At 44.9% G+C, this 19,324-nt stretch overlaps 1 long non-coding RNA gene across 1 annotated transcript; it reads right to left on the bottom strand.

The window, feature by feature from the left end:
* Positions 1 to 7,178: 7,178 nt before the first annotated feature.
* LOC310671762 lies at positions 7,179 to 14,230 on the bottom strand. The gene is made up of 3 exons (XR_014508162.1): positions 12,452 to 14,230; positions 8,540 to 12,089; positions 7,179 to 8,274 (listed from the first exon to the last, which is right to left on the bottom strand). It is a non-coding gene; the product is annotated as an uncharacterized lncRNA (long non-coding RNA).
* Positions 14,231 to 19,324: the final 5,094 nt, after the last annotated feature.

The following is a 19,324-nucleotide window of genomic DNA, read 5'->3' on the forward strand; positions in this document are numbered from 1 at the left end:
GAGCAGGAAACCTCTGAAGACTTTTCCAGGGCTCTTTATACTCTGCTGATGCATCAATGCACTACCTGAGGTGACTTATGGACTCACTGTTAAGTTGGTGTTCATGGAAGGCAATCATACTCCTATACAAGCGATTGCCAAAGAAGAGAAAAATGAACTCCCAGCCGACTTCTACAAGCACCCAGCGGTGACATAGCATGCAAAGAGCCCGTTAAATACTGACAAGGTGCAATGGAAGCAGGATAGCTAGAACCCTGAACACAAGCATTCCATGCTTCAACCTTTTGTTGCAGTTTCCACTTGTAACTTAAATTGACCAGACCAGAGGTTGGCAACCTAAGGCCCATGGGCCGCTTCTGGCCCATGAGCTTCCTGGAACTGGCCCACGGCCATTCCGTGGATCGGCATGGGGATTCTGTGCTTTTTCCCCCACTGCGCCATTTTTTCCCTCACTGCAGGGACCGACTTCCAGGTCGGAAGAGCGCCGATGGAGGAGCCGGAAATAGCTTGAGCGCATGCACGGGCACACACGCTCCAGCCCACTGAGAGGTCTGCTGGGGAGTGGACCAGATCGGCCTCAAAAAACATTGCCGACCCCTCGACCACACCCTTCTACAGTGGTACCTCGGGTTAAGAACTTAATTCGTTCTGGAGGTCCGTTCTTAACCTGAAACTTCTTAACCTGAAGCACCACTTTAGCTAATGGGGCCTCCCGCTGCTGCCCGCTGCTGCTGCGCGATTTCTCTTCTCATCCTGAAGCAAAGTTCTTAACCCGAGGTACTATTTCTGGGTTAGCAGAGTGTGTAACCTAAAGCGTCTGTAACACAAGGTAAAGGTACCCCTGACCATTAGGTTCAGTCGTGGCCGACTCTCGCTTTATTGGCCGCGGGAGCCGGTGTACAGCTTCCGGATCATGTGGCCAGCATGACTAAGCCGCTTCTGGCGAAGCAGAACAGCACACAGAAACACCGTTTACCTTCCCACCGGAGCGGTACCTATTTATCTACTTGCACTTGATGTGCTTTCGAACTGCTAGGTTGGCAGGAGCAGGGACCGAACAATGGGAGTTCACCCCTTCACGGGAATTCAAACCGCCAACCTTTTGATCGGCAAGTCCTAGGCTCTGTGGTTTAACCCACAGCGCCACCCGCTGTACCACTGTATTAAAAGCTGCTCTCTTTATAGAGTGAAAAGTAAAGAAAGGTTATGAGTGAGCATATACCGTAGGACTTACCACGGTCATACAACCTCTAGCACAGGCCAAAGAACCATTTAACACAACAGCATCCTGCTTCCCTCAGTTGCTAAGCAGATCCCAGCAAGAAGCCCACAAGCAATGCTTAAAGTTAATAGCACTTTCCACAGCTGAACCCAAGCAACTCAATATTCAGAGGCAAAATGCCTCCCTATAAAGCTGATAGCTATTGATAGTCCCACCCCACCCCCTCAGTATGGATCTGGCTGATCTCCTTTTACAGCTGATGGTCCACAGCACTTCTTGTGACAGTGAATTCCACAAACTACATTGTGTGCAGAAAAGCATTGCTTCCAACTGAAGCAACATGCAATACTTGGCTAAGCCATTAGATGGAGATACATTCACAGGCGTTTAACCAGCCTGCAAAATGCATCATGTATTTTAAATTGGTTTATTTTATTTTTTTTATTATTTTTAATTGTAATTTTACTGGTGTTAGCCACCCTGAGCCCGGCTCTGGCCGGGGTATAAATAAATTATTATTATTATTATTATTATTATTATTATTATTACTACTATTATTTATCATGTCCTCCAAAAAGTATTTAAAAAAAGAAAGAAAAATATTTAGCTCTCTCCTCCTCCTCCTCCTCCACCACCACCACCCCATCAATTGGCAGATAATGTAATAGCTTTGCTTTCCCCTGAAGATGTTATGTTGTATACCGAAACAATGAGGTTGAATGTATAAAAGTTTCACAACAATATCAAAAGGCAGAGGAAATTTTACAGACGGCTGAAACATAAAAGATAGGCAGGTAAGGAAGAGGTTAGGAAATTTAAACGAGATTAAAAACATATATACGAAACTGTTCAAGCAACTTTTTATTGAGTGACATGCATGAACACAGTAAAATGTAAGTAGCGTTGTATGCTCAAAACAACCTGGATCGAAAGCTGCAGGACTTAAAATGTGGAGGCATCCCCTTCAGTTTGCACAAACACATTTCTGAGTATGAACGAAAGGTCAATGCTCACCCGCCTTCAAATGAAGGCTTCTCACAGGGCTATTGTTAAGGCAACTGCTTTGCACCAATCTCTCGCTGTTAGGTTATTTAGAATCACATTGCGAAAGCAAAAAAAGCATTTCTACATCCTTTCCCGTGGCTTGCAAAGAACAAGCATCCATTATGCTTAATGAATCTCACCCATGAAGGGGGTATGCATTAATAGACTGAAAGCTATTCTGCTTTCTGCAAACAGCGAAGCAACTAGCAGTGTCAGGGTGTGTTTTTGGAGCCCTTGCTGCATTCTGCACAGGCAGCTGCAGAGGGACGGTGAGGATGAGCAAGCTCCCCTCTCCCAGACCAGTAGCTTGCCCTCAGTCATCTCTCCCAGTTCTTGGACCCTTATATTTCCTCGAAGAAAATACCCTTTTACATACTAGAAGTGCTTTTCTTTATTGGGTCAAGGCAGTGGCGTAGCGTGGGTTGTTAGCACCCGGGGCAAGGCAAGTAATTTGCGCCCCCTAACCCGGGGCAAGGCAAGTAATTTGCGGCCCCCCCCCCCGCTGCACTGTCCCTCCCCCAGATAGTCCCTCGCTCTCTCTCCGCACCGCACCGCACGCCTGGCACCCTCCCCTCCACTGTGGGCGGTGACCCGGCGGCTCGGATCGGATTCGCACAGCCAGCACTGCAGTGAAAGAGAGTGAGTGAGCCAGGTAGGGGCAGAGAGCTGCGAGTGCGAGCGCCCCCCCCAGATGTTGCGCCCGGTGCGGCCGGCCCCCCCTGCACCCCCCACGCTACGCCACTGGGTCAAGGACCTGTAGCCCCCTAGACATTGCTGGACTCCAGTTCCCAGCAGCCTCAGCCAACATGGCCTATGGTCAGTGATGATGAGAGCTGAAGTCCAACAACAGATGGAGGGCAACAGGTTCCACAACCTTGATCTGTTCATGCAAACAGAGATCCTCTGGAACTTATTTCCCGGTCACATCCACACCACTTGGAGGGTATGCACTTTGAATTGTGCTTGGAAATGTACTGGGAGCCAGTGAAGATCCTTTAGGACTAGTGTTGTATGGTCCCGGCAGCTGCCCCCCGTCGCCAATCTAGCAGCTGGATTCTGGATTAATTGCAGTTTTTGAGTCACCTTCAAAGGTAGCCCCACGTAGAATGTGCTGCAGTAGTCCAAGCAGGAGAAAACCAGAGCATGTACCACCCTGGTGAGACAGTGGGCAGGAAGGCAGGGTCTCCTGGCTTCTTCTCACTCCAAGGCTGTATTCCTGGCCTCCTTTGCAAGAAGTAGTTGTGTTTTCTAAAGAAATACATCCATGCTGTGTCTGCTTAATTTGAGCCTCAAGGAGATGTTTGTTTATGGGGTCTCTTTTGTCTGAAAGGCCTTTTCCCAGTGGCGTAGCGTGGGTTGTCAGCACCCAGGGCAAGGCAAGTAATTTGCACCCCCCCCCCCGCTGCACTGTCCCTCCCCCAGATAGTCCCTTGCTCTCTCTCCGCACCACACGCCTGGCACCCTCCCCTCCACAGTGGGCGGCGACCCGGCGGCTCGGATCAGATTCGCACAGCCAGCACTGCAGTGAGAGAGAGTGAGTGAGCCAGGTAGGGGCAGAGAGCTGCGAGTGCGAGCGCGCCCCCCCAGATGTTGCGCCTGGTGCGGCCGGCTCCCCCTGCACCCCCCACGCTACGCCACTGCCTTTTCCTTATTGTGATTTCAATCTGGGTGGTTAATATTTAAAACATAAAAAGTATATCATCGGCCTATGTCAATTAGACTTATTTCAGGGGGAAGTGTGCATAAGATAAGAGTATTAATGTTAAATAATATCTCTTTCAGAAATTGAACATGTGAGACACAACCCACCCACCAAGAAATGTTCTTTACTTTTCCTGGATATCCCTTTTTCTCTCTCCCTGTTGCCATCATGAGCATTATATGAAGGGTTAAAATGTATTGATTCAGCAAAGAAGTGCCTCTCCTATCAGGTTTTATTTTCATCCATGAGATTTCCTGGAAGGAACCTCTTGAATTAGGGCACAGATGTTCTAGTTAGACACTTGTGTTAATGCAATGATTGATCCTGCCTCAGACAGCGAGAGTACGAGCAATGTAACAAGTGTTCAGTGAATTTCCCCAATGTGTGGCTTAACAAGTTCCTGCTTCTGGTTATATGATGCCTGACAGAGACTGGAAGTTTTCGTATGCCCCCCAGAAACATAAAGATTCCAATACAAATGTCTCATTTTATCAGCAGAAAGAACAGTATCCTTACATTTACGTGGTTGTAAGTCTTACTGTGTTCAATGGGGTTTCGGTTTAGGCTGCAAAACTCTCAAGCAAAATTCCCACATGGTTGGTTTTTTTTTTTTTAAAAAAAAACACATTTCGGTGCACATTCTAAAAGGGAAAATCGCTTTTAAAAAATTGGGCACAGATGCTACTCATGGGTATTACTGGATGACAGCCAATATATAAAGTGCCAGGGATGTTCTGGTTCAGGCAAGACAACTCCTAGGGATTGAGGAAGTTTCGGTCCCCCTCAAGTATTTCTTTTTCTTTTGAGAGGGCAGAGCGGCATCAATATTCAGGGAGCATTCGACTCCACCCCCTGGACCTTCACAGCATGTGCACATGATGTCATGATGTCACACGGTGTGACACGCATGATGTCATGACATTGTGCGGCATCACACACAGGCTCCCTCAAACCTCTTTAAGAAGATGGCGTCTCTGTTCTGGTTGCAGATTAATACCCTTTCATTATATATTTTCTGGGCTTTTTTCCACTCCAAACAATAGTTCAGAATATAGTTCTTTGTTTTTCTCCACAAATAAATCCTATGGATAGATTCAGTGCATAAAGAGTAAGCTGTAAGACAGTGATAATAAGAAACAGAGAAATTATTGTTTCCTTCCTTCTTCCTTCCTTCCTCTTGACATGAGGTGAAACAATACATATATCAGCATCTCTGCATATTTAACTAAAACCCAGTGATCTTTGAAGCTACCAGGAGTAACCAGTTTGTTTATTTTCTTCCATTTGATATATCCCACCTTGCCTCCATTGTGGAAACCAAGATGGCATACATGGGATTCCCAGGTGGTCACCCACTCAAGGCCTTCATATTATTGTCATGTGTATTTTATACCAAACTGTGAGTTTGTTGGTTCCCCCTGACATTTAGTTTTAAAAAGCCAGTTACACAAATGTTAATTGTGTGATGTGCGTTTCATCTGGTTTGGTCCTCAGTAAGATAGTGAGACTGCATATTTCCATCGGTGCATGGAGAATGGCATTCTCCAAGCTCAGCATTTTGGATATTGCTTGTGTTTGAAACCCCCATTGTTCTAGGCACATTTTGCAACAGGGAATTTCATTAGCGCAAGCGGTTTCTGAGCTCTGGGTGCAGTACTGCGCCTAAGATTTCACATTAAAACTGCAGAGTGGAAGGAAGAGAGGACCTTTTCTCTGCCTCCCCATTTCCAACTACTATCTGAAGACTGGAAGAGAGACCCTCTTAAGAATATTAGGGGGGTGGGCAGGGGAAGGACTAGACCATGTGAAAAATGAACATAATATTTTAGCTGCAGTTCATTCATCACCATGGTCCCAAGTGACTTCCTTTTCACTGGATGAAATTCTTAGCTTTGTATTCTTGTTATAAAAAAACACACCTAGACATTCTGTTGTGGCACCCATAACCTAGGTTTAAGGTGTCATTTAGCTCCTAGCTTTATCTGTTTCTAACACTGGAGACTACAGAGATTTCTCTTTCCAGCCTTTTTTCCACAGAAACCTTCAAAAAGTCCCAAGATGGAAAGCTTAGAAAGAATTCCCACAAAACATTGTTCTCGTGACCCTTGCCCCCAAACTTTTAGGAAACCATCCCTCCAGTGTGCAACTGTAAATATTATCAACATTTCTGTTACATTATTAAAGACAAATCACTATCATTCATGGGTTTCTTGACTACAAAAAAGCCAGAACCAGCACAATTGCACGCTCTATTCCCCAAAGGGTCCAAAGGATTGGAGGGGGGGGGGGAGAGCAGAGTGCTGTGGCTGTTCAAAGATTGACTAGCATACTGCAATATAAGTGCACAGACTTACATCAGGTGGATGAGGCACACTACAAAATAGGCTGCTACCTATGAACGTTTCTGCAACAATTACCAGTTAAACTCTAATGTACCAGTCATTTGGGTTATTGCAGACTTTGCATGACGAGCAATCTTCTAAACATTTCTTCATACCAAAAGGATTAAACCATGCTAGGGGAGAATATACTTTTCTGAGAATGTCTGCAACTTACCACAATGTTTTTGGGTGCTTCCAGATAGGTGTTTAGTGTGGGACGTGTGCTCCTCATGGATGCAATTTTCCCCCACAAGTGCACACATGGTGTTGTTAGCATTAACATTTCCCCCCATTTAATTGTTTTCTGCTGCTCCAGAGAAGCGGACACGGAGCAATGGATCCAAACTACAAGAAAGAAGATTCCACCTAAACATTAGGAAGAACTTCCTGACAGTAAGAGCTGTTCGACTGGAATTTGCTGCCAAGGAGTGTGGTGGAGTCTCCTTCTTTGGAGGTCTTTAAGCAGAGGCTTGACAACCATATGTCAGGAGTGCTCTGATGGTGTTTCCTGCTTGGCAGGGGGTTGGACTCGATGGCCCTTGTGGTCTCTTCCAACTCTATGATTCTATGATTCTAATCCAGATTTATCCTTTCCAAGGGAAACCCAGCATGTTTGGGGGGGGGGGGGAAACAACAACAACAACCCAACCTACTGCTAGTTACCTATTTGCAATATCTAAATTACCCGCACTATTAAGCCCTCACTCAGGAAGCACAGTAGTTGCTGTGGTCCCAAGTAACTTTCTTTTCACTGGATGTAATCAAGTCCATAGGATTTTGAAAGAAAATTCAGGCATTCTTCTTAAAGATCCTTAAAATGGAGGGAAATGACTCTGATTCACACCACTTTATTAGAAAAAAAAAACCAGGATCTTTTTGTAAAACAGACATAGATCATTCACAATTTTATTTCCAACCAGCTTTGATCTTCCATTGTCTACAGAAAAGTTTACATAAAGGAGGGCCCCCTTGCAGAAGCAAGGTTTCACCCCCAGGACATCTTATAAAAGTACATATCCAAAGAGAACAAATTGAAATCAAGCAGGTGTAGGAAAGTCATTTGTAACTCTGGTGTCACAGTTTTAGAGGTTATAGCATATAATACAGCAAGCACACATACAATACACATGAGAAACATAAATATTTATACATGTCGTGTGGGTTACATGACTGAATACAACTTCAATACTGAGTGAATCAGTGTTCTGTATGCATCAGAGGCTAGTACCTTAATCCTAAATATATAATCCTATTTCTCTCAGCGGTGCTTCGTTCCAAGAAACAAGTGTTTTGGGGGCCAGAGTGAAAGTGCACTCTTAGACATCATTAATCCAGTCCTTGTGTTAGCCTGAAACTCTATATTACAAAAAGGTAGATTCTGCACAATGGTTAAGGGAAACTACAAGCCGTTCAGCTATGGCGGACGTTCCCAAACTGTGGTCTGTGGACCATCTCTGGTCTGTGAGCTTCACTCATGTGGTCCAAAGCATATCTGTGGATTTGTGGTTGAAGGCAGGAGACAGCGCATCCATCGCATTTAATGTATTGATTTTTGATTGTATTTGTATTGTTTCATTCCTATATTGCATTTCATTCCATGGAATGCAAATTGTAAAGAAATAAAAAATTGATAAGAAATAAAGGAAGCAATAAAAATACAATTAAAAATCATGCAGCATCTAGGAGAGCTCATTACAAGTGCTACAGCAAGTAGAAAGATTACCAAGTGGCTCACCAAGACCCTTCACGATTTCCAAGTGGTGCTTGGAGGGGGGAAAACGTAGGGGAACCACTGAGCTATGCTATAAGGTAAGTCCAGTCAAAGGTGAGCTTAAGAGATGTGGCACTCATCTTGTTTTGCTATGGAATAAATGCCAACAAGGTGTGATGAAATTATGTCTGATCAGATTACCGTATTTTTTGCTCTATAAGACTCACTTTTTCCCTCCTAAAAAGTAAGGGGAAATGTGTGTGCGTCTTATGGAGCGAATGCAGGCTGCGCAGCTATCCCAGAAGCCAGATCAGCAAGACGGATTGCTGCTTTCACTGTGCAGCGACCCCTCTTGCTGTTCTAGCTTCTGAGACTCAGAATATATATATTTTTGTTCTCCTCTTCCAAAAACTAGGTGCGTCTTGTGGTCTGGTGCGTCTTATAGAGCGAAAAATACGGTGTGTTTGGATGCTTTAAACTGATGGCGTGGGAGGGAGAAGTTGACTCTGTGTTTCCTTTCAAGCATGTTTCTGACTTGCTTAAGGTGCATGTCAGAAACCATGACCAAGACCCAGTAAGACACATTGTAAAGTTACTCCAGTTCCCTTCATAAGGCCTTCTCAGCATTAAGAGTTCAAACGATGCACATTCAGTTTGCCAAGAGGGGCGGCTGCAGCCAGCCACCGTAAGGTTCCATCACATCAGCAATTATGCATATATGAATCACAGACCTCAGAAAATTATGCTATTCAATTACATTGCTCCACCAGTGCTGTGCTTGGAAGGAAATTTATATCTGAACTGTTGATCTGTATGCTGATTTTTTGTGTGTGATCCATCTAGAGCAGAACCACTATATCACAACCAAGAGAAATGGAGAGTTTTAAAAAATAATAATGCAGCACTAAAGCAAAAAGGAGAAAGCCTGAAGGAACAAATGCCACGAATTGACAAGAAATCCATTTGTATTAATATGTATTGCTAAAGCCCCCCTGAAGGAAATTACTTGAGTTTTATTGTTGTTTTGTGACTTTGTAATGGCTTGTTGATTAAACAATCAATCATCTGATGGCAATGATAAAGAAGCTGTTTGCTGTTCTATAGTCTGGGAGTTATATATAACCTTTGGACTAACGTCTTGATTCATGTATGCAAGTCTTGATGAACCAAATAGCTGTGTGTCCCTGTGGAAGTTTGGTTCTGAATGGAGACCAAAGCCAGCACACAGTATTATGGATCTCAACATATCTCTTAAACTGTCCATTTCCAAGGCGGGGCTGGACTTGTACCCTACCATGAGGTCAAAATAAATTATCTCCAGATTATTAGTATGTCCCCCTACATGACAACCAAAACAACAGAAAGCCCGATCTAAATTTGCACTGTACATTTAATCACCTCTCATTTCGGGCTATTGTACAACCAATTGCAGGATGACATGGGGAGATCATCATGTTTCTCCTTCCAGAGTGAGGAGGTGGGCTTAATGAACAGGAATGGAGCAACCCCAACTATTCTGGGATTCTCAATGGGGTATAAGTTGTTTTCCCTGTCTCTTCATGCTTTGCAAGCTATTACTGTGCAGGTGGCATTTTATATGGCGGCATATCATAGATCCGTACAAAAAGTTTCCTCTCTGAAGTGGCCAGAACTGCTGGAAATGATCAGACAGAGGCTTAAGACCATAACCCAACAGGCCTCTTTTATGAGCAGTTCATATTATAATAGGAAGGAACTGAGATAGCCAGATGAAGTTGCCCAGAGGACAACTACGGCCTGTTGTCCATTGATTATCCAGTTCCTAAAACCAGTTTGCTCCAATGCTAAAGGCTTGAGTGGAGGAGTGCAATGCATTATGGCAGGAGCCTTGCTTACGATCGCTTCTATCCAGAGTGCAGTTACAGGGTCTTTCCTACTACATCTCCTGCTCTGTGGAACCAGAGTTCCACTGGGCCAGCATTCATACCAGTTCACCTGCACTGACCCTTGCTAAGACATTTGAATGTGTTGCTTAAAGACCATTGTTGTTGACATCCATCTGTCTCAAGAAACAATGGAGTGCGCCTCCAGGGGTGAAGTCAAACTGCTGCGTTAGCAGCACTCAACTGACCTCCCTGGGATGCAAGCCTGGGGCAGTGTGTATGGAAGTCCTGGGCTGCCTAGATGGCAAGACCCTCTTCTCAGCCTCGCTGATGTGGTCCAAAGGAAAGCTGAGCAATATGTTTGGCACCAACATGGCTGCAGGAGTTGCTGGAAGGAAACGTACAAGGCGCCATCCAGCTGTCTTAGGGACTCTACTCTGGATTTGTGTAGGGTTTGCTTCTTAGCCTTCTTCTACTGAGGGCCCTATATTGGGTGGGGAGAAGAGAATACAGCTATGAATAGAGATAGATGGATCTGTCAATTTTGGTTTCTCTCAGTTGCATGTATTATTTTCCTAATCTTAAATTCAGTTCTCCATGTTTCCACATCAGTTTGTGTTTTTTTTTTTTTAGCCTTCATAAAAACTCACCAGCATTTTAGTGTCTATTTCACCTAATATACACAATCAAGTTTGCTTAATGGGCACACTTTTGCAAAGCACTTCTCCCTAATATAGTGCAATTTCATACGCTGTGTTGACTGATATACAATTTTTTAATTTATACAGTAGTATGTGCATTTATCTAATTTTAAAAATCAGATTAGTTGGCTGGAGAACTGCAGACAAGTGTGAATTTCAAAGGCTGGCTGGCTGTGCTTTGGTTCACACGTTGCTTCAGAAAGTGTGAATTAGAAGGTTCATCCTTGAACTCAATCGAGCTTCCCTCCCATCTCTAACTACTTCCACTACTAATTGACAATCATAGATATGCTGCCAACAGTGTGTTTGTTAGGTGTTGCACTGACACGGGACCAACCAGAGGCTTACAGCAGGGGGCAGCAAACTTTTTCAGCAGGGGGCCAGTCCACTGTCCCTCAGACCTTGTGGGCGGCCAGACTATATTTTGAAGGGGGAAAAATGAACGAATGCCTATGCCCCACAAATAACCCAGAGATGCATTTTAAATAAAAGGACGCATTCTACTCATGTAAAAACACACTGATTTCCGGACCATCCACAAGCTGGATTTAGAAGGCGATTGGGCCAGATCCAGCCCCCGGGCCTTAGTTTGCCTACCCATGGCTTACAGTCTGAGCTATGCAGGTGAGACAGGAGAGGTCAGGGGCCGAAAAGGAAGCTGTGGGGTGGGTTACAAATCAGATAGCAGCGAAGAAGAAGAAAGCAGGGTTAAGAAGCATGAAATGGCAGGTAGCAGCGTTTGAACATCTCTACAGGAGCAGAGAATAAAACTATTCACTGAGGAGCAGAAAGAAGAGACCAGATGCTACCTATCTTGCCCCTTTGCCCTGCAATGTGCCTGGAGCCAGATGCAGATCACAAAAGCAAAGGAACTGGTTCCCCAACCCCCAGTGAAATGTGTATGCATCTTTAGGTAATACATGGTGTTGCCATGGATACACATTCCTCTGATCAGACCATATAGTTACGCACCCCCTTTACATGCGGCATGTGACGAGAAGCACAATATAAAAAGCACAGGCCTAACAATGCTGGTTGAGACTACAGATCTGCAAACTAAATAAAAAAAATAAATAAAACAAAATAATATCTGTGGTGGCGTGCTGAGTCTTGAGGCTCTTTCTGCAGCACTTTGAAACAGACAGTCATTTCGTTCTGCCCAAGCGCAGAACCCATACTTTAGCTGCAGCAAAGTGGCAGATCATCCGCTTTTGTTTGCATGAGGTCAAAGGTTCAACTCCTGGCATGGCATCTCCAGGTAAGAGATGGGAGAGAGCCCTGCCTGAAACCTTGGGAGAGCTGTTGCTGAAGAAAGGATGGGTAATACTGAGCCAAATGCACCATTGGTCTGACTATGCGTAAGGCATTTCTATACCCCAATGTATAAGCCTACGCTTTCCAGGAGACAAGTCTACAATGAAGAGAAGAAGAAGAGTTTGGATTTGATATCCCGCTTTATCACTACTCTAAGGAGTCTCAAAGGGACGTGGGTGGCGCTGTGGGTTAAACCACAGGGCCTAGGACTTGCCGATCAGAATGTCGGCGGTTTGAATCCCCACGACGGGGTGAGCTCCCGTTGCTCGGTCCCTGCTCCTGCCAACCTAGCAGTTCTAAAGCACATCAAAGTGCAAGTAGATAAATAGGTACCGCTCCGGCGGAAAGGTAAACGGTGTTTCCGTGAGCTGCTCTGGTTCGCCAGAAGTGGCTTAGTCATGCTGGCCACATGACCCGGAAGCTGTACGCCGGCTCCCTCGGCCAATAAAGCGAGATGAGCGCCGCAACCCCAGAGTCGGCCACGACTGGCCCTAATGGTCAGGGGTCCCTTTACCTTTAAGAAGTCTCAAAGTGGCTAACAATCTCCTTTCCCTTCCTCCCCCACAACAAACACTCTGTGAGGTGAGTGGGGCTGAGAGACTTCAGGGAAGTGTGACTAGCCAAGGTCACCCAGCAGCTGCATGTGGAGGAGCGGGGACGCGAACCTGGTTTACCAGATTACGAGTCTACCGCTCTTAACCACTACATCACACTGGCTAAAGAAAAGAGGTGCACTGGCTCAAGGTGAGAAGAGGCATCCGAGAAAGCCAATCAAAAATTCAGAACAGGTATGGTTAGTCAGCAAGAAAGAGGACCGCTGTCCTGAGGTGACCAACGTTTTAGCTTGTTCAACATATTAAGGTGAAAGCTGCAGGGCAGCCTGGGCATTGTTCACTGGGAGGGGCCATATACAGTAGCTCAGTAGTAGAGAACATACAGAATGGCCCAGGTTCAAACCTTTCCATCTCTCCTTGTGTGGGGTTTTTTAACAGATCAGGCAAACAGGTGGCATGAGAGCCCTGGCTCTGAGATCTTCTACCACTCAGAATAGACCATCCTGGACCAGATGGTCAAATAGTCCAGACTGGCACAGCTTCCTATGCTCAGCTGGCGTGCCCTGGGAAAACAGGAAGAAACCCATTCATCGCCATCTTTTCCTCTCACCTCCCTCTCCCTCCAGATCATGAACATTATACACAGAAAAGTTTGCAAAAGCTTTCCAGGGAGAAGGGAGGGTTTTTAACTAATGCCATGGCCAAAGATAGGCAGTGTGTTGCTGCACTAAAACTCTCATCAGCTTCCTTCAGCATGGCCAATGTTGGAAATTATATTCCAATGACATCTAGAGGGGGCCACATCGCCTACCTTTGTAACAGCCAATAAGAGCCAGTCACAGCTTCCCCCCACTAAAGCTATTCTGAAAGCCTGCTGAACTTTTGGGTTTTTGCCACAGCTTACTACAACAGAGCATAATGTGCACTTGTTTACGGTGCACCAGAGGCACTGTCAAACTGTCTCTGCTGCACTTAACTTCACCCTGATAGCTCTGCAGAAGAGGGCTTTGGCTGGCAGCTGGGAGGAATGATGCAGCTAAGGTTAATCACCTTTAAATCCTATTGGTTTTAGTTGAAGAGAGGTAAACTTGCACTTAGCACTGAAATCACTTTGTTTTAAAGCAGTCATTTGCGAATGAATGAACTGAAATTATTATCTGGGGACATCTAAGTAGCCAGGTGTCTAGCAGGGCACTGGGAGGTGTCACACAAGTCAGTTTGTTCTTCTTCCATTTTCGAACTTTGAAAGAGGAAAAGAGAGAAAAGTAAGCTGGAACCAAGCGAATGTTTTATTCTCATGCGTCTCTTTCAGGCTTATCTGGATGCATTGACCGCTAAGTTATCTTTCTAGTCTAGAAAACAAATTTGGTGAGAACAAGCTAAAATCAGCTAGCAGTTTTCAGATGTTTAAAAGAATCTTAGAAAAGATGGAAATCAGCTGCTCACTTATCCACCAAGGATAGCACAAGAACCATTGGTTTTCAACTACAAGAAGAGAGATTCAAACCCAACAATTGAGGTTCCATTAGATCCAGGAATGCTGAACTTCTTCCAAGGTGCCCTGGCAAAAGCTGCAGGATTCCTTTCTTTCAGGTTTCCAAGAAAAAGTTGGCCAAGAATCTGATAGAGACGCTTTATAAATATATTCTTAAATCGACTATAAATATATAGAATAAATATATTTACCTTAAATACATTCTATGCAGAATATAAATATGTAAAATGAATATATTCTGTTGCTCTTTTGGGGTGGGATTCAATCACATATGGGCAAATTCAGGTTGCACCATTAAAGCTGATTTGCAATGGTTGTGCAACAAACCCACTCCCCCCCCGAAGAACAGCCTTATTTGCAATAAGGAAAGGGTATTACATATTATTCTTTTGATGCAACTGCATCTATGCCCTCCCTGCAAACAAATCAGAAAGAATGCTCAATAAAACAGCCAATGTTATCTGATCTCCTTGCAAACAAATCTCAGTTAGCAGGTCACCTGGAAGTGCCCTTATAGTGAAAAGCAGTGGAGTGGCAAGGTGAACACTTTACATTTAACAGGGAGAAATGTAAAGTATTGCACTTGGGCAAAAAAAATGAGAGGCACAAATACAAGATGGGTGACACCTGGCTTGAGAGCAGTACATGTGAAAAGGATCTAGGAGTCTTGGTTGACCACAAACTTGACATGAGCCAACAGTGTGACGCGGCAGCTAAAAAAGCCAATGCAATTCTGGGCTGCATCAATAGGAGTATAGCATCTAGATCAAGGGAAGTAATAGTGCCACTGTATTCTGCTCTGGTCAGACCTCACCTGGAGTACTGTGTCCAGTTCTGGGCACCACAGTTCAAGAAGGACACTGACAAACTGGAACGTGTCCAGAGGAGGGCAACCAAAATGGTCAAAGGCCTGGAAACGATGCCTTATGAGGAACGGCTAAGGGAGCTGGGCATGTTTAGCCTGGAGAAGAGGAGGTTAAGGGATGATATGATAGCCATGTTCAAATATATAAAAGGATGTCACATAGAGGAGGGAGAAAGGTTGTTTTCTGCTGCTCCAGAGAAGCGGACACGGAGCAATGGATCCAAACTACAAGAAAGAAGATTCCACCTAAACATTAGGAAGAACTTCCTGACAGTAAGAGCTGTTTGACAGTGGAATTTGCTGCCAAGGAGTGTGGTGGAGTCTCCTTCTTTGGAGGTCTTTAAGCAGAGGCTTGACAACCATATGTCAGGAGTCCTCTGATGGTGTTTCCTGCTTGGCAGGGGGTTGGACTCGATGGCCCTTGTGGTCTCTTCCAACTCTATGATTCTCTGATTCTATGAACATGCTATTAAAGGAAACAAGGGTGCTATTCTCTCCACACAGCTAGAGGATGCTAGAGATCTAAAAGTACTGAATGTTCTTTGGACAAACTTTTCTTGGCCTTTATATGTTTCTGAGAGGGAGGACTCTATTGGGAGCAATTCAGCTGTGAGGTCCAAGTGAAATAAGCTGTGATATATAAAAGTGATAGCCACTAAGGAATCCCTCACAGCAGGAAATGGGTGGGCTGTGAAACCACTATCTTTAATTCCCCAAGCAATTAAAAATGTCACCAACACAAAAGAGGCATTTTGTGGGCATTTGGGGAATATTTGGCAGATAAACTCTCTATGGGTATGCCATGAACACTGAGTGCTAGTTCTTGATCTCTCCAGATTGGAGATAAAAATAATATTATCGTTAAGACTGCCATAAGGAAATTGCATGGGAGAAGAAGCTCCTAGGTTCTCACTATTTCAATTGCCAGAGATTAACAACAGATTAAAATGCTTTGAACCTGGTTGACTTGAAAACTTTCAATGGAAGTCTTCTGAGTACAGAATCACAGAAATGACCGCAGTCTAGTGAGATCTCCCCAAATCAGGTGTGGTTTACAGAACAGACAAACATCATTGGTATTACTGTGTTGCACAACAGGAACCTACAAGGATGCATGAAGTGAAATGTGCCCAGACTGGCCAAGTGAACAATCCACATAGAGCTCACCGTTTTTTTTCAAAAGGGCTACAGTGCTTTACAGAGTTGTATAGAAAACCAGCATTTACCACGTATAGGCACCTGATTAAAATATCAGCAGGTTCTTTCGGTGAATGATTAAACTGGCATCCTTTTCTGACCTCCGAGCCTAACAACTCTTCCATCCATTCTGGCTTGCCAGAGCCTCTTTCCCCTTCTGACTGAGAAACAAGCCAGCTGTACTTGCAAGGCTCTATCACTCCCAGCTCTGCTGTGCGCCTGTCACTGAATTCCGCCTTCCCCTCGGACAGGGGTCATCTAAGCTGTTGCTTATTCATCCCTGAACCAACACCCCACCTTTCTGTTGCTGCCAGTATACTCCACATACTACAACACGAGGTCTTCCATCTTTCTTGCCTTCTGGGTAGCCACACCAGGCCATTCAATTGTTGTATGCAACATAAAACGAGGTGTGCAAATTTTTGAATAGGAGAGCATGCCTGTATTTTAGTAGTCAGGCCAATGGTGGAGCAAAACTCCTCCTCTCTCTCTGCAAATACGCTCCTGTGTTACCCACTTCATACTAAAGTACTAAAGTCGCTCTGACGCAATGTTGTGGCCACAACATTAAGCCATCATCTAATAAAAAGAAAGCGCCTTTATCAGCACCTAGCAGCCACAAGGCGATTTTTCATCTTAATGTAATGTGCTGAGCTCCCATTTAATCCTCACTGGCATATTCTACACAGTCGCCACAAAGCCTCAGTTAATATTTACTTCCCTTAATAAAGAAGATCTAAGAATGCACATCCTCCGAGACCAAGAGAGATAATAAAATAATTCCACCGCATGAGGCACCAAATGTGGTAAGACATTGTGCGCTGGATGGAGGCGAAACCCCTCTGCTTTGCCTGTTTGCAAGAGGAAGCTGCAGTGATAGTATTGTAACTGTAAGGAATACTCCTGCAGCCTCGCTTAAGACTTCCAACACCAAGCTAAGCCAAGCCCCTTAGGAGTAACATGAGACAACCTGGACATGAGGTGTGGGTGGAGAAGGAGGAGTGGTGGCTGGGGCAACTGGGCTTGTTGGAAGGTTGGCTTAGGGCTGAAGGACAGAGCTCTGGGGGGGAACCTGGTGCCCTCTAGATGTGGCCACACTACAATTCCCATCACCCTGTCTGGCTGCAGTTGATGCCCAACAGCACCAGGTTTCTTACCCTTGTGGCAGAACAACACTTTCTGCCAAAGGAGTTTAATCAAACCGCATTGTTTCTTAGGCTCCAAAATGCCATTCTAATTTACATTTTCAACAAGAACAGGGAGAGTTTTACAGGTAAGGCTAACCCAGCCTTTCTTAAGCTGCTTATCTATATCTCGCTATCCGCCCAGAAGAGAAAATGGTGGGGAGGAATTTGTAATGCAAACAAGTGCCTGAATGAAGACATTTGTGGGGTTTTCCATTTCTCCTAGGGCATGCAGGATCTGACTTCAAAAGCTTTCTGTTTGCTTGGTTTTTTTAAGTCATCTAAAAATGGGATATGATTATTTATTATTTCTCGTGTTATATTTAAGAGACAATACATGCCTGGGAAAGTCAAAACTTTCCCATATGTCATATCGGGGGTGAAAATAAATACCAAAACAAAGCTTACATCAGTGCCTGCGGCTGATGCAAACTGGCTGGGGTATGCATTTGATTTTAAATGTCTCTCTTCTCTTGTCTACCCCGTTTGCATTAACTACAGTCAACAGGTGCCCAAATAACAGCACGAGAGCTTCAGAGGCATTTTCAGAGCAATTCCTCCTGTGCACATCTACTCAGGAGTAAGTACCACTGAGTTCAATGGGGTTTGCTCCCAGGGATGCGCAGCCTAAAATGCAGGCGTGAACAGGAGCAGAAGCTTCTTCACTTGAAGGATCCATAACGCATGAGCCTACTTACATTTACTCAAAAGTAAGTACCACTGTGTTTGGTGGGAGGAGGGGCTACTTTCCAAGTAAGTATGAACAGCATCGCAGCTGAAGAGCTGGACACATCAATCTCAACCCCAGCTGCTGTCTGGGGTGTCTTCCGGGAGTGGAGCGACGGAGCCACATCAACAGCCCAAGCAAGCATGCTGGCTGAGGCTGAAAGTGGTTGAAATCTTTCCGCTGGCTGCCACCAGTAGAGTACCCATCAGTGGCAGTTCAGCGGGCAAAAGGGAGAGCTCTGCGCCAGCAGACTGGTGCTGGCATGGCTCTGCAGGCAGAGGGTGGCAGGGCTGTGTAAAAAAGCCATCTCTGCCCAATCCAAACCCCCTCATCTCAGCCTGGTGCAAGAGGCATTTGGACCGCTCTGTAAACAACTAAGAAATTGTTGCAAGAATGTATTTTAGAGTTGACGGCTTCATTTTGGTTGCCTTTCTCCATAGTGTCTGCTGATGCATTTTTAAAACCCTGATTTTCCAGGGGTCTCAAATGCAACGGAAACAACCGCTGCTGATGCAAAAGGTTTTCCATTGCAGAAGTTCACCTTCCACAAGTTTCAGGACGGTTAGAACCGAAAACGAGGCTAGGGTGGCAGAGCCAGGATGCTCCTCCTGTTGTTCTAATAGCCTGATGGTGTGGGCTCTTCCTTCTGTTTCTTTTTAATCAATCAGAGATTTGTGATAAATGAAACAATTTACTGTAAAGGAGGGAATTCTCAGCTCCTGCCAACTTCTTCATCAGGCTCCTCTAGTCGTGACTCTGCTTGCCTATGCTCAATAGTAAAAATCACAGCCCAAGACAGAAGTTGTGGGAGTCGCTTGCCATCTGGAACCCTGTCATCATGCCCTTCCCTGGGCAGAGCTCTTTAAACCTCCCAGGTCATAAAACTTAATAGTCTACACTTAAAACTCCCCGAAACATACCGACAACAGTGCAAATAGCCCCACAGACAAACTCTTCTGCTGAGGACAGGTAGCGGGAGAGCCAGAACTACTCTTCATCAAACAAGTCGGCTTCTGCAACCACGAAACCTTGAACTAGGAGAACAAAAACTCTATAGACACTGGACATTTATGCACATGTGGGCTCAGTTTGTATACTTTGCTCTGAATGTAAACCTTGGTGAAATTGTGTGGGGATGTGGGATTCATGAGTCAAGCATTTGAATGGAGGAGCAAAAGGAGGCATCATAGGCCAGGGCACTGTGGAAATGGGACAATGAGAGGGAAATCAACAGGATGATGAAATTGGCTCCTGGTTGCTTACTAAAGCAATCCGCCCGACTCTTCTCTTTCTCCACCCCCACCCCCGCCTCAAGCTTTTATTATATGTGACCACTCTGTTTTTAAGTAGGCTTAAAGGCTCGTT

This window comes from Podarcis tiliguerta, assembly GCF_965153285.1.
Source record: "Podarcis tiliguerta genome assembly, chromosome: 2".
In the NCBI taxonomy this organism is placed as follows: domain Eukaryota; kingdom Metazoa; phylum Chordata; class Lepidosauria; order Squamata; family Lacertidae; genus Podarcis; species Podarcis tiliguerta.